Consider the following 11,640-nt stretch of genomic DNA (forward strand, 5'->3'; position numbering starts at 1 on the left):
TATTAGAATGTGTCAACACAAAAACAAGGAAGAAAAGGTTGTGTAGTAACTTGAGAAAGTTAAAAACGATGGTTCACACTAAGAGCCCAAGTAAAAATTATTATTTGTTTAATTTACTTGTTTTAATGGGAAGGGAAATTAACAATTCATTATGCAAGAACATTATAGCAAACTAATATATAATCTCTGTTTAAAAACGATAACATTTAGAATCACAAGGATAAATTTGTGGGACTAGTTTTAATATTGAGTGGGATTTCAAAGGAAGATAGTAACAGCAGACAATAAGAGAAGATCCCATTAGGGAGGCAGTATTCCAATGTATAGTAGTTCTGTTCTGTCTCTTACATTTATTCTTTCCAAAATATCAGAAAGTAATGTCTGGCATTGTTTATAATCATTCTAAGCATTGTGATTTCAAAGCTTCAAAAGTCAAACTTAGACCTTGCTTTACTTCAATTTTAAGAAGTGTTGTATGAACAATTTATATTTGTTTTATTTAGCTAAATTACGAAGATAAAACGTTCATTCTGAAAGCCTCTCTCAACATTAAGAGTCCTCCATGTGAATGTTCAGATTAGTTCACTAATCTTACATTTACATAAATGTCTAAAATGCAGCACCCACATGGAGTAAGCATTACAACTGATTGAAACAAAATTTTTATTCATGTTATGTTGAATAAAGTATTGTTTCTTTATTCTTCAGTAATTTCTGTCAATGTGGGAAAATCCCTTGAGGTTATGTCTATTGTGTATACATGGTAGAAGTACTACACACTGCATGTCTTCCCAACTTTGTGTCCAACTTGAAGTCAGCCATAGTGGTAGTATTTACACTAGAAAAATCAGTAAATACCACAAACAAAGGCCCCATTCTTTTTTCCCTTCCTTTCTCTTCCCTCCCCCTCCCTTCCCTTCTCTTCCATTCCCTTTCTCATTCTCATTCTCTCTCTCTCTCTCTCTCTCTCTCTCTCTCTCTCTCTCTCTCTCTGGTTGTTAAGTGTCTGCTAACAAAACACTAATGGGGACCAAGAGTATTGGATGCCAAATGACAGCAATTAATTGCCAAAGATAACGTTGACGTATTTACCATAAAGGGCAAAAAGGATATGTCAGAAATAAGAATTTCTTGGTGTACCGGGATCTCTGACAGTGGTAAATCAATCCTGGGGTTACTAAAAATAATAAATAAATAAATGGTCAATCAACTAGAGCGTTGCATGATCTATTAATATATAGTAGGGGGAAAAACAAACAAACAAACAAAAAAAACACCTATATCAGGTAGACAGGAACCTAACTTGAGCAATCACAATGGAGACTCACAACCATATAAATTTTTAGGCCCAGAATCCCTTGATTTAAGGGGACAGTGAGTTTCTTTGAGGAACGACCCTACACCATTTCTTCCAGTACATTTAGTAAATATTCCAGCCCATGTAGTAAATATTCCAGCCCTTCTTCAAAGGGACCTCAGACTATTGACTAGAGTTACTGTGCATTGAGGAAAAGGAAATGCCCAGATCTTTCAGGTAGTGCTTAGACACTAGCTCTGAACTGATGCTAAAACCTGGGGACTGAAAATACCATTATGGCCTATGTATCAAAGCAGGGGATTAGGATAATCAGGTGAGAGAGTCTTAGCTTAAATTTGATTCATAGTTACTCTAACTGTTTTTCCAGTTCCTGAATATATAATTGGAATATGTAATAAAAAGAATAGGCACCTGGCAGAATCCTTACATGTGCTCTCTGAACCATTGGATGAAGGCTATTTTGGTAGGAATATTTAAGTGGGAACTCCTGGAACTTTCTCCTCTTTATGAATATTATTTTATGTTTCACAACAGAAGAAATTTTTGCAGAAATTTTGCAGAGATTGATGCTACCATCATGTCTTGAAAGACACAAGGGTGGTGATATCTGTCACATCTCCATTTAACTCATAAGTTTAACCAGTTGGCCTGAGTAGAAATTGGATGGGTCTTGGAGAATATCACAAAATTGGATGGGTCTTGTAGAATATCACAAACTTAATCAGGTGGTGGCTCCCATTACAGCTTGTGTCCTAGATGTAGTTTCCATGCTAGAAAAATCAATATGGCCCCAGCCACTGGGTACATGGCTGTTGACCTGAATAATGTCTTTTCCCATACCTATTTGTAAGGACCACCAGAAGCCGTTTGCTTTTTATTTTACAGAGTCAAGAGTATACTTTCATAGGCATGTTCAAACATATATCTATTTTCCTTCACTCTCTCATAATATAATCCCTAGAGATCTTGTTCCTTTGACATCCCACAAAATTTCACCCTAGTCCTTCACTGACTACATTCTGCTCTTCAGATCCTATGAATGGGAAGTTCAAATACCTTAGGTTCCTTAATAAAATATATCAAACTAGACAGTGAGAGATAAACCCCACATCAACATCCAGAACTTGCTGGAGTAACTGAAAGGTAGAACAGCTTACTAAAGAATCAGTTACAGTGCTAATTGGATGAAAACCTCTGAACGGAAAAGATTTTGCTTTAGGTTGCAGTATGTTTCAAATCAGAGATTATTTTATGGCTCTATGTTTCCCATTGCCAGTATACTTGGGTCTGGGAATAAAGGGTGGAAGTGTGAATGTCTTCTTTCACTATTCTACGCAATGAATTGAACAAAATAAAAATATTTACCAATATAAATAGTAAGTTAATAGGGTTAACAAAAAGCTTTTTAAATAATAAAATACCAACTAATGAATTTAAAAGGAAAGCTAGAATCAGAAAACTATAATTTGACAGCTATCACAGTAATAATTCAAACATAAAATAACAATGGATGTTATAACAAATAAAAATTTGATGAGGATGGCTACTTATGTAAACTCAAATACCTCATTACAAAATATGTATTATTAACTATAAAGGAGAAATTAATGGCTTTACAGTGAGAGAAAACTGGCATATAGAAGCTTAACCAAATGATCAAAAATAACACCATCAGTAATGGGATAAATCAAAATATTGTACCACCTGATGGGCTACAGCGAGACAAACCAAGGATCACTTCTGTAATAGTCTGCCAAAAATGCTTAGCATGAAAATACTCATGAGGCAACTTCTGACTAACCCAACTTGGGGGCAATCTATAAATAAGGTACTAATGTTGTGAAAGTCAGCGAAAGGCTGAGAAACTCTTCCTGGTTGAAAGAAATCAAAGAGACATGATAATGAAATGTAAAATGTGGTCCTAAGGTGGAATCCTTTGCTCTAAAGGACATTAGTAAACTTGAAGAAACTGGAATGTGGTCTGTAATTAGATGGTAGTAACCAGTGTTAAGTTTCTGGTTTTGATTGTAGTAATATATGCAGTCCTGTAAAAGAATATCCTTGTTAAGAGAATTAATATATCTGGGAATGATGAGGCATCATGTTTCCAACTCATAAGTGTTTCAGAAAAAAATAGTTTTTGGACTATTGTAACTGCTGTATAAATAAGAAAATGTTTCCAGCTTAAGATTGTTTTTCACATTTAAATAATTGTATAACTATAGATTACTGATTTTAGAGTTTTTGTTAAAATATAAATTTAACACATAGGGCATAGTTTTCTTTTATCTAATTATTCTAGGAAAATTGTCCATCACTATATTAAGATTTGGAGAGGGCAATAACTATCCATGTAATAATATAAATATATGTCTTTCAATCAATTTCAAGTTAGTAGTGTGTGAAGGTGGAGAGAGGAACAGATAAGGAGAGGGAATGTATGCTCTTCACCTATTAAGCCAATTTCAATCCCTGTTAGTCTGCAGTCAGATCACTGGCATCATAATAATCATCACCATTGCCACTATCCTCAAAATAAATTAGTGAATTGTGTACAGTTCTCTATAAAGGTGTTGAGAACAGTATCAATAATTCAAAATAATCTCTCCTTAATTCAAGATAGAAATTACAAAGTGAAAAAGGTTGGTGATGCCAGTGGGAAAGTTTTTAATTTATAACAATGTGACATCTCACTTAGCATAATAATTTCAAGATCCATCCATGTTGTTGCAAATGGCACTATTTCATCTTTTCTTATGGCAGAATAGTGTCCTATTGTGTATATATACCACATCTTCTTTATCCAATCATCTATTGAAGGACACTTTGGTTGTTTATGGAAACCAGACAACAAAAACATGGTCTTGGCCACTGTAAATAAAGCTGCAATGAATATCGGAGCCCATATATTTTTACAGAAAAAGTTGAGAACCATATGATTTCACTGATATGTGGTATATAAAATTGAAAATGATGAAGGAAAAAGACAAACAAATGAAGAAACAAAAGCTCATAGACAGACAATAGTTTAGTGGTTACCAGAGGGTAAGGGGGGAGGGGGTGGTAGATGAGGGTAATGAGGATAAAATATATGGTGATGAAAGGAGAACTAACTCTGGGTGGTGAACACACAATGGGATTTATAGATGATGTAATACAGAATTGTACACCTGAAATCTATGTAACTTTACTAACAATTGTCACCCTAATAAACTTTAATTAAAAAAAAAAAAAGTACACGTAGATCTCACGTTAAATGTTCTTAACTACAATAAAATAAAATTCAAAAAAGTAAAATAAAACAAAAACCCACAACGTGACATCTTTAAAATAAACTATTTCTGCTTTTAAATATATCTAATTTAACTCTTTTTTATTAAACTCCTAATACATTGAAACTTTTTCCTATTATTGCTCTCAAGTCTTCATATTTCCTGAAAAAGAATAGGAGAACGGGGAGGAAAAGAAAGAAGATAAGGTATATTGATGATAACAGAACACCCAACAATTGATCTATTCTCACTCTATGTTAACAGAATGTAATTTCAGATTAATCATTTATCTAGTGTGTCCCCCATAGGGACTGGTCAGAAGTTTCCTTGAGAGTATTTTCATGTTAAATATTTTGGCATGGATATCACAGAAGTGATATTACATTTAACTCATTGAATTCTGTCAGGTGGTACAAGATTTTGATTTATTCCATTAGTGATAACCTGTAATTTTAATTATTTGTTTAATCTAGTGTATGCTGGTTCCCACTGTAAAGTTTTTGCCATGACTACTTTATTTTCATGGGCTCTTTGAGCAAGAACTGGATTGGTTGAGCAAAGAAAGATGTCCACAGAGTCTACCATTATGTCTACCTGATAATTAAGATTCTCCTCTGTTATGGATCCTTTTGATGAGTTTTGACATTGGACAAAAATATATTTGTAATCTATACCCCTATGATTAGTTTAATTGAAACCATATAGGAATTTTTGAGTTTATCAATTAAAATTGATAAATCTCATTTATAAATTATAAAAAATAAATAAATCCACATTTTAGTTATCATGCGTTGTATCACACCAAGACGGTAAGGACAATAAGAACACTAAAACACTAGAAATCAACAGGCCATGTTTTTTTTTGTGACATTGGAAAAGTCTTTTATTTTTATGGTGCTTAATTTCTACATTTTCAAATTAAGCAAGTGGACAATCAAGTAATAAGCATTTTTAGTGTTTACCATATGCCAGCCTTCACACTAACTTTTTTTTTATTATATTACTTAATTTAAAACTTATCATAAAACTATGTAGATGGTATCATCCCCATTTTACAGATAAGGTTATTAACACAGACAGAGATACACAAACTTACCACAATCAAACACTGAGTACATTGCACAGCTAAGACTCAAGCTTAAGAGTGTCTAACTTAGAGTGCAAGCTCCAACCTTATTCTACCTCCTTGCTGACTTACCCAGGATCCATTTTAGCTCTTATAGTTTTTTTAATGTTCATGAATAAGAAATAGCAGATAGAGCTGAATTTTGTAATGTCACTTGGAATCAAGTAATTGTAGTGTACAATATAAATTTTGTGTCCTCTTTCTCAACATACTTAATGTTCTATTTGTAGATCCCTGTCCTCCTTTGCTCCCAAATATTCAAAACTGGTTTTAATCTTTTTACATGTGTTTTAGCTTCATTCTTTTGGCTATCTCTCCTGAAATCTGTAGAAACACAATAGTGCCACAGATCAGTTGACAGCTTTATGTAGAAATTTCATGTTTGGCAGTCTTTAATCTAGAAAAGCCTAGAGGATATTTGTCATCTGCCAAGTGAGAGCCTCACAGCTTCTCTTCTCTCACATTCAGAAATGATATATTGTGACCTTGCACACTCCTACACTCCTGGGATTTCAATGAGATGCTCATTCTCTTCCACAAACATTGTTGCTAATGTTAAAACTGTAATAATATTTTTCACATTTAATTTTTTTCTGTCTTTTATTCAAGTTATTTTTAAATATTTTTTTTTTTTATCCTGCATTCACATTTCTAAGGACTTGCCATGGGAACATCTGTGATTCATGTATTTGAATGGATTTTGGGGAAAACTGAGCCAAGGAATGGGAATCATATTTATTTGTCTTGTTAAGAATGAAGGTACTTATGTATTATTATTTTTATCCATTTTTCTATTTTTAAAATGGAGCTTATTGGATATCACACATTAAAACTAAGCAAAACAAAGCACTTTATTGAGGAAAGCTTTATTTCTGTCAAAAGATTTGTGATCTTTTCATGTAAAAGTTTTAAAAATTGCAGGGGTTCAGGACAAGTCACCCCAAGATGTGCCTCTGTGATATGCAGATTATTTTGAGCTAAAGGCAACCGAGACCCTGCAGGCTCATGGGAAACTTTTACCTCTCCCTTAAAGAATTTAAACTAGGGACCTTGTCCATGATAGGAGTTATTATCAGAAACAACTTTTTTTTATTTTTTTTTACCTACATGTATGGCAGGGAAAAGTACGAATTGCTGAACATCTGGTCTTCTTATCTTCCTGCAATGACCTTTCATCCTCTGACACCTCAAAGTACTTTATCTCATCTTTAGTTCCGAATGTCATATATTTTTCATTTCGCTTTCTGTCTTTGAACCATATGTATTTGTCTAATTAAATTTGGTTATTTTCTCTGGTTAATCTGTCTTATGTAGAGTTAATTATTAGACTGACTGAAAGAACACTGAAGTGTAGAGGAAAGCTTTTTTTCTTCCCCAACACAATCAAGACTTTTTGTTTTGTGTATAAATGGATGCTTTTTCATAACATTAAAATGCAGTGGTCTATTTTTTTCGTATGAAAATAAAACAGCCTTGATAACTTCTTTATTGTGAAAGCAATGTATTTCTTGTATTTGATACTCTAAATATTCTAAATATTCATATATTTTTGTTAGTTTATTTTAATGTGGCATGTCTAACTATGCTTTTGGGAAGAGGATAAATAAATGTCACATATATATTGCTGTGATTTTATTTAAATTTTACATATAAATTAAACCTGTACTCTCTGTTTTTTAAATTTAGTTTCAAATGATAAATGTTGGAGAAAATATTTGTGGTAAAACATTGGCATGTATTGCTACATCTTGGTGACTAGTTTGGATATAATTTTCCAAACTGGAACGCCTTTTAGAGTAAAGGGAGGTACTAATCAGAGGATGACAGGATAACAGGTGTACACTGGGAAATGACCAGAGCAACTGGGACATAAATTTACTCTAGATGTAAGGGACAAACTACCCATACATGTCAAGGATGAAGTGCAGACTTGTACAGGCTAAGGGGTCTATATATCTATCTCAACACTTCTCAGATTTTGTTTCTTATGGATAGAATTCCTTTCTTTTGTCTACACACTTGAGTCTCAATAATGCTCCTGGCAATGAATTGATAAATAATAAATGAAGTGAAGCAAACATTTGATATCCAGAGGTTATTTAAATTACGTTCCTTAGGGCTTGACAGGATTATTTTCCTTAGGACCTTGACAGGTATATGGCATGGAAAACTACTAATTACTGAACATCTGCTCTTGTTATGGTCCTGCAATGATCTTTCTCCCTGTGAAGCCCCAAAGTACCTTACCTCATTTTTTAGCTCCAAATGTCATACATATTTCATTTTCTTTTTCTGTCTTTGAACCTCTCAAGAGAGAGTGTATCAGTTTGCTCAGGGTGCCATAGCAAAGTACCACAGACTGGGTGAGGTAAACAACTGAAAGTTATTTTCTTACAATTCTGGAGGTTGGAAGTCTAAGACCAAGGTGTCAGTAGGGTTGATTTCTGCTGAGTCCTCTCTTCCTGACTTGTTCTACACCATTTGAAAAAAAAGATAACTCATAGATGAAGCAATAATGCTTGCAATGTCAAAGGTGTGAACCCATCCTGGCACAGATGAGTTATCTTAATAGATAAGTACTTTTCTTGCCATTGGTTCCAAATACACCCTCTCTCCTGCTCCTTATTCAATTTAATATCCCTAGTCAATTATTATAATTATTTCATGGTAACGCCTCACCTTCCTTACCCCTTTCCTGCTTCATGTACTTGATGAGTAAAAACATGACCAACTCAATCTATCTTTCCATGTGCTCTCCACCTGCAAAGTAAACATGACTAGAAAAAAAGACATAAATCATACTGACTTTCAGTTCATGACCACAAACTTCAAATGAGCCCGTAGAGCTGCCCAGAAATCACTATTTTTCTGGTCTATTCATTCTCCTACTCTTTCAATACTACACTTTTTTCTCATTAAAATTCCGGACTCTCCTCCCCTTCATTCAATATTTGCTAATGATCTTACTTCCTAGACCACTGAGAAAACAGTAACAATCAGAAAAGGGCTTCCACAAACCTCTACTATCACATGTGCCCAACTAACGTATTCCCCACCCTGAAAATTTGCCTTCCTTCTTGACACTGTAGATAAACTGTCCATGTTCTCCAATAGGATACTTGATCCCATCTCCTGTTACATATTCAAGGACACTTTTCTACCAATTCCCCTCTACATTATCCATTTTTTTCTCTCTATACTGCAGTTATTTCTTTCATTTCAAAAACCATCTCTTGACTTCAGTTACCCTCCAGCTACTGTCTCATTTTTATGTAATTTATGCATAATTTTATTGTAGTATATATAATTAGCATATACTTAGGGAAAAAAAATGGAAAATTATGTGACCAAACTTTTAAAAGTGGTCATCTTAATGTAATGGAATTATCAGATAATTTATTTCTTAATTGTTTATGTCTATAAGTTTAATTCATTTAATATGCATGTTTTCATGTGTGAGCTAAATATTGAAGGAGTACTAAAATCTAATCTTTTGCACACCAGATCGTGAAAGGGGCTGTAAAGACTGCTTTGAAAAATACCATTTGATTGCAAACCGGGATTGTCCTCCATCTAAGCTTTCAAAAAGTACTTACGAAGGAGTTAAAACCACCCCTAAGAGGAGAGGGGGTGGTAGATGAGGGTAAAAAGGATCAAATATATGGTGATGGAAGGAGAACTGACTCTGCGTGGTGAACACACAATGTGATATACTGATGATGTATTGCAGAATTGTACACCTGAAACCTATGTAACTTTACTAACAATTTTCACCCCAATAAACTTTAATTTAAAAAAAAAGAAGTTAAAACCATTTTGAGTAAGAAGCTAAACTGGATTGTACATTATGCATAAAATAAGAAATTTTCAGGCATAAGTCAGATAAAAAATTACTCCTACTGTTTGACTCCCAACCACCAAAGTATTTTGCAAAGTGGATAGATGGTAGCGTGGGTAACCTCACAGACTGTACGCAAAGAATATTGGAACAGAGGGAAAACATGGATTTGGGGCTTGCTCTGTCACAAGATTCAGGTGCCGCTTTATGCCACAGTAGTGTATTGTGGCCTCATGGTTACAATCAGGCACAGAAAAAAGAAGAGATAATCTCTAATCCAGAGGCTAACGTCCTGACCCTGCATCCACATTACAGCAGAGAGGAATTAAATTTGATGACTTTGGTGAGGTCAAGGGACTGAATACAAAGCTGCGACAGCAAATACAGAAAGTTGTTGAAGAATTAATACAGGGAGTGCAAGAAAAAGATTCATTAGCCTCAGAGCTCCATGTTCACCACGCTGCGAAGGAACACCTTTGCAAAAACTATTCCACATTACCGTGTCTGCCAGTGGGGCCAACAGGAATGAAGTCACACCTACCCATAAACAACTGCACTAAACTTACACTTAATTCCTATGCCCTCCCATTTACTGGTCTGCTAGTCATGCACCTTTGAAGAAGTTGAAGAAAATGATGGTCCATTTTTTTTATGGTCATTAAACCTGCAAAACTGAAAAGCAGTATATTTATTTATTTATTTAAATTAAAATTTATTGGGGTGACAATTGTTAGTAAAGTTACATAGATTTCAGGTATACAATTCTGTAATACATCATCTACATATCACATTATGTGTTCACCACCCAGACAGAGTCAGTTCTCTTTCCATCACCATATATTTGATCCCCATTATCTTCATCAACCACCCCCTCCCCCCTTACTCTCTGGTAACCACTAAACTGTTGTCGATTACTATGAGTTTTTGTTTCTTCATTTTTTGGCACTATTTAACATCTTTGCCAAAAAAAAAAAAAAAAAAATCATTACATTCTGGTCTTCCAGGGTTAATCATTTTGGTTTATTTAGGGAATCATTTTTTCCAAAATTACTAAATGACCCTCCCTAATTTTTACCACATGTAACTACTGAAACATACTGTTAAAGTGTGATTTTTATTAAACACAGTTTAATGTAATTCACCTTTCAAAACAATAGAAGGTTAACAAACTCCTTAGATTAGTCTAACCTACTAAAGATAAATTTTAAGAGGGAAATGGAATTCATAATATTACCTCTTATTTATTATGAGCAATAGTTTAGTATGAAAATTTTATATATAAAAATGCTATTTTAGGTACCTTTCCATTCTCTTTATAAATGTGTATTTGAATGCCTCCATATATTATGGTTACACTTTCATATGTGAATGTTACCCGTATTTCAGATAACTGCATTTTATGCTCGTAAGACACTGTTTTTGCAACTATTACCTTGTTTTCCAAATATAAATGTATTTCAAAGTAGAAATTGATCTAGTTGGATTGTTTGACTTCCAATAACTTGTGAAAGAGAAATTAATAACTTTTTAAAGCAAATAGTCAAGAAAATAAAACACATTATTTTTTTTTCTAAAAAAATTAAAGAAAAGCAATGTGGAAATATCTAGCAGACTTGCAAATGTGTGTATCCAAGAATCCGATAATTTTATGTCTGGAAACATACTCCAGAAGAAAAAAGACAGCTAAGCAAGGACTTGCATTGCAGAAATAATTGTACTCTTGGAAAATTTGGATCAACCTAAGTATCTGTTGATAATAAGATGCTTATCATGCTGGTGCAGTTCCAGATAGATCAACATGGGAGATGTTAAAAATAATGTTGAATGAAAATGGAAAGATAGAGGGTGATATGCACAACACATTGTATGTATTCTTTTAGAACACATGAGATAATCCTATAGTAAATAGATTGCAGATGTAAATAAATATACATCTAGTAAATATAGTAATAAAAGTCAGATGGTGATTGTCTGTGGGGTTTTCGAAGGGGAATAGTAATGAGGATATTCATTACAGGAGACTAGCCAATCTCTAAAGTTGTATTTGATTTAAACAGAAAGAATAAAAACCAAATATGACAAAATA

At 33.6% G+C, this 11,640-nt stretch overlaps 1 pseudogene; it reads left to right on the forward strand.

Moving 5' to 3' along the window:
• Window positions 1–9,167: 9,167 nt before the first annotated feature.
• On the forward strand, window positions 9,168–10,172 carry LOC109446355 (protein EURL homolog; annotated as a pseudogene).
• The last annotated feature ends 1,468 nt before the right edge of the window (window positions 10,173–11,640 follow it).

This window comes from Rhinolophus sinicus, linkage group LG05 (genome assembly GCF_036562045.2).
Source record: "Rhinolophus sinicus isolate RSC01 linkage group LG05, ASM3656204v1, whole genome shotgun sequence".
In the NCBI taxonomy this organism is placed as follows: Eukaryota; Metazoa; Chordata; class Mammalia; order Chiroptera; family Rhinolophidae; genus Rhinolophus; species Rhinolophus sinicus.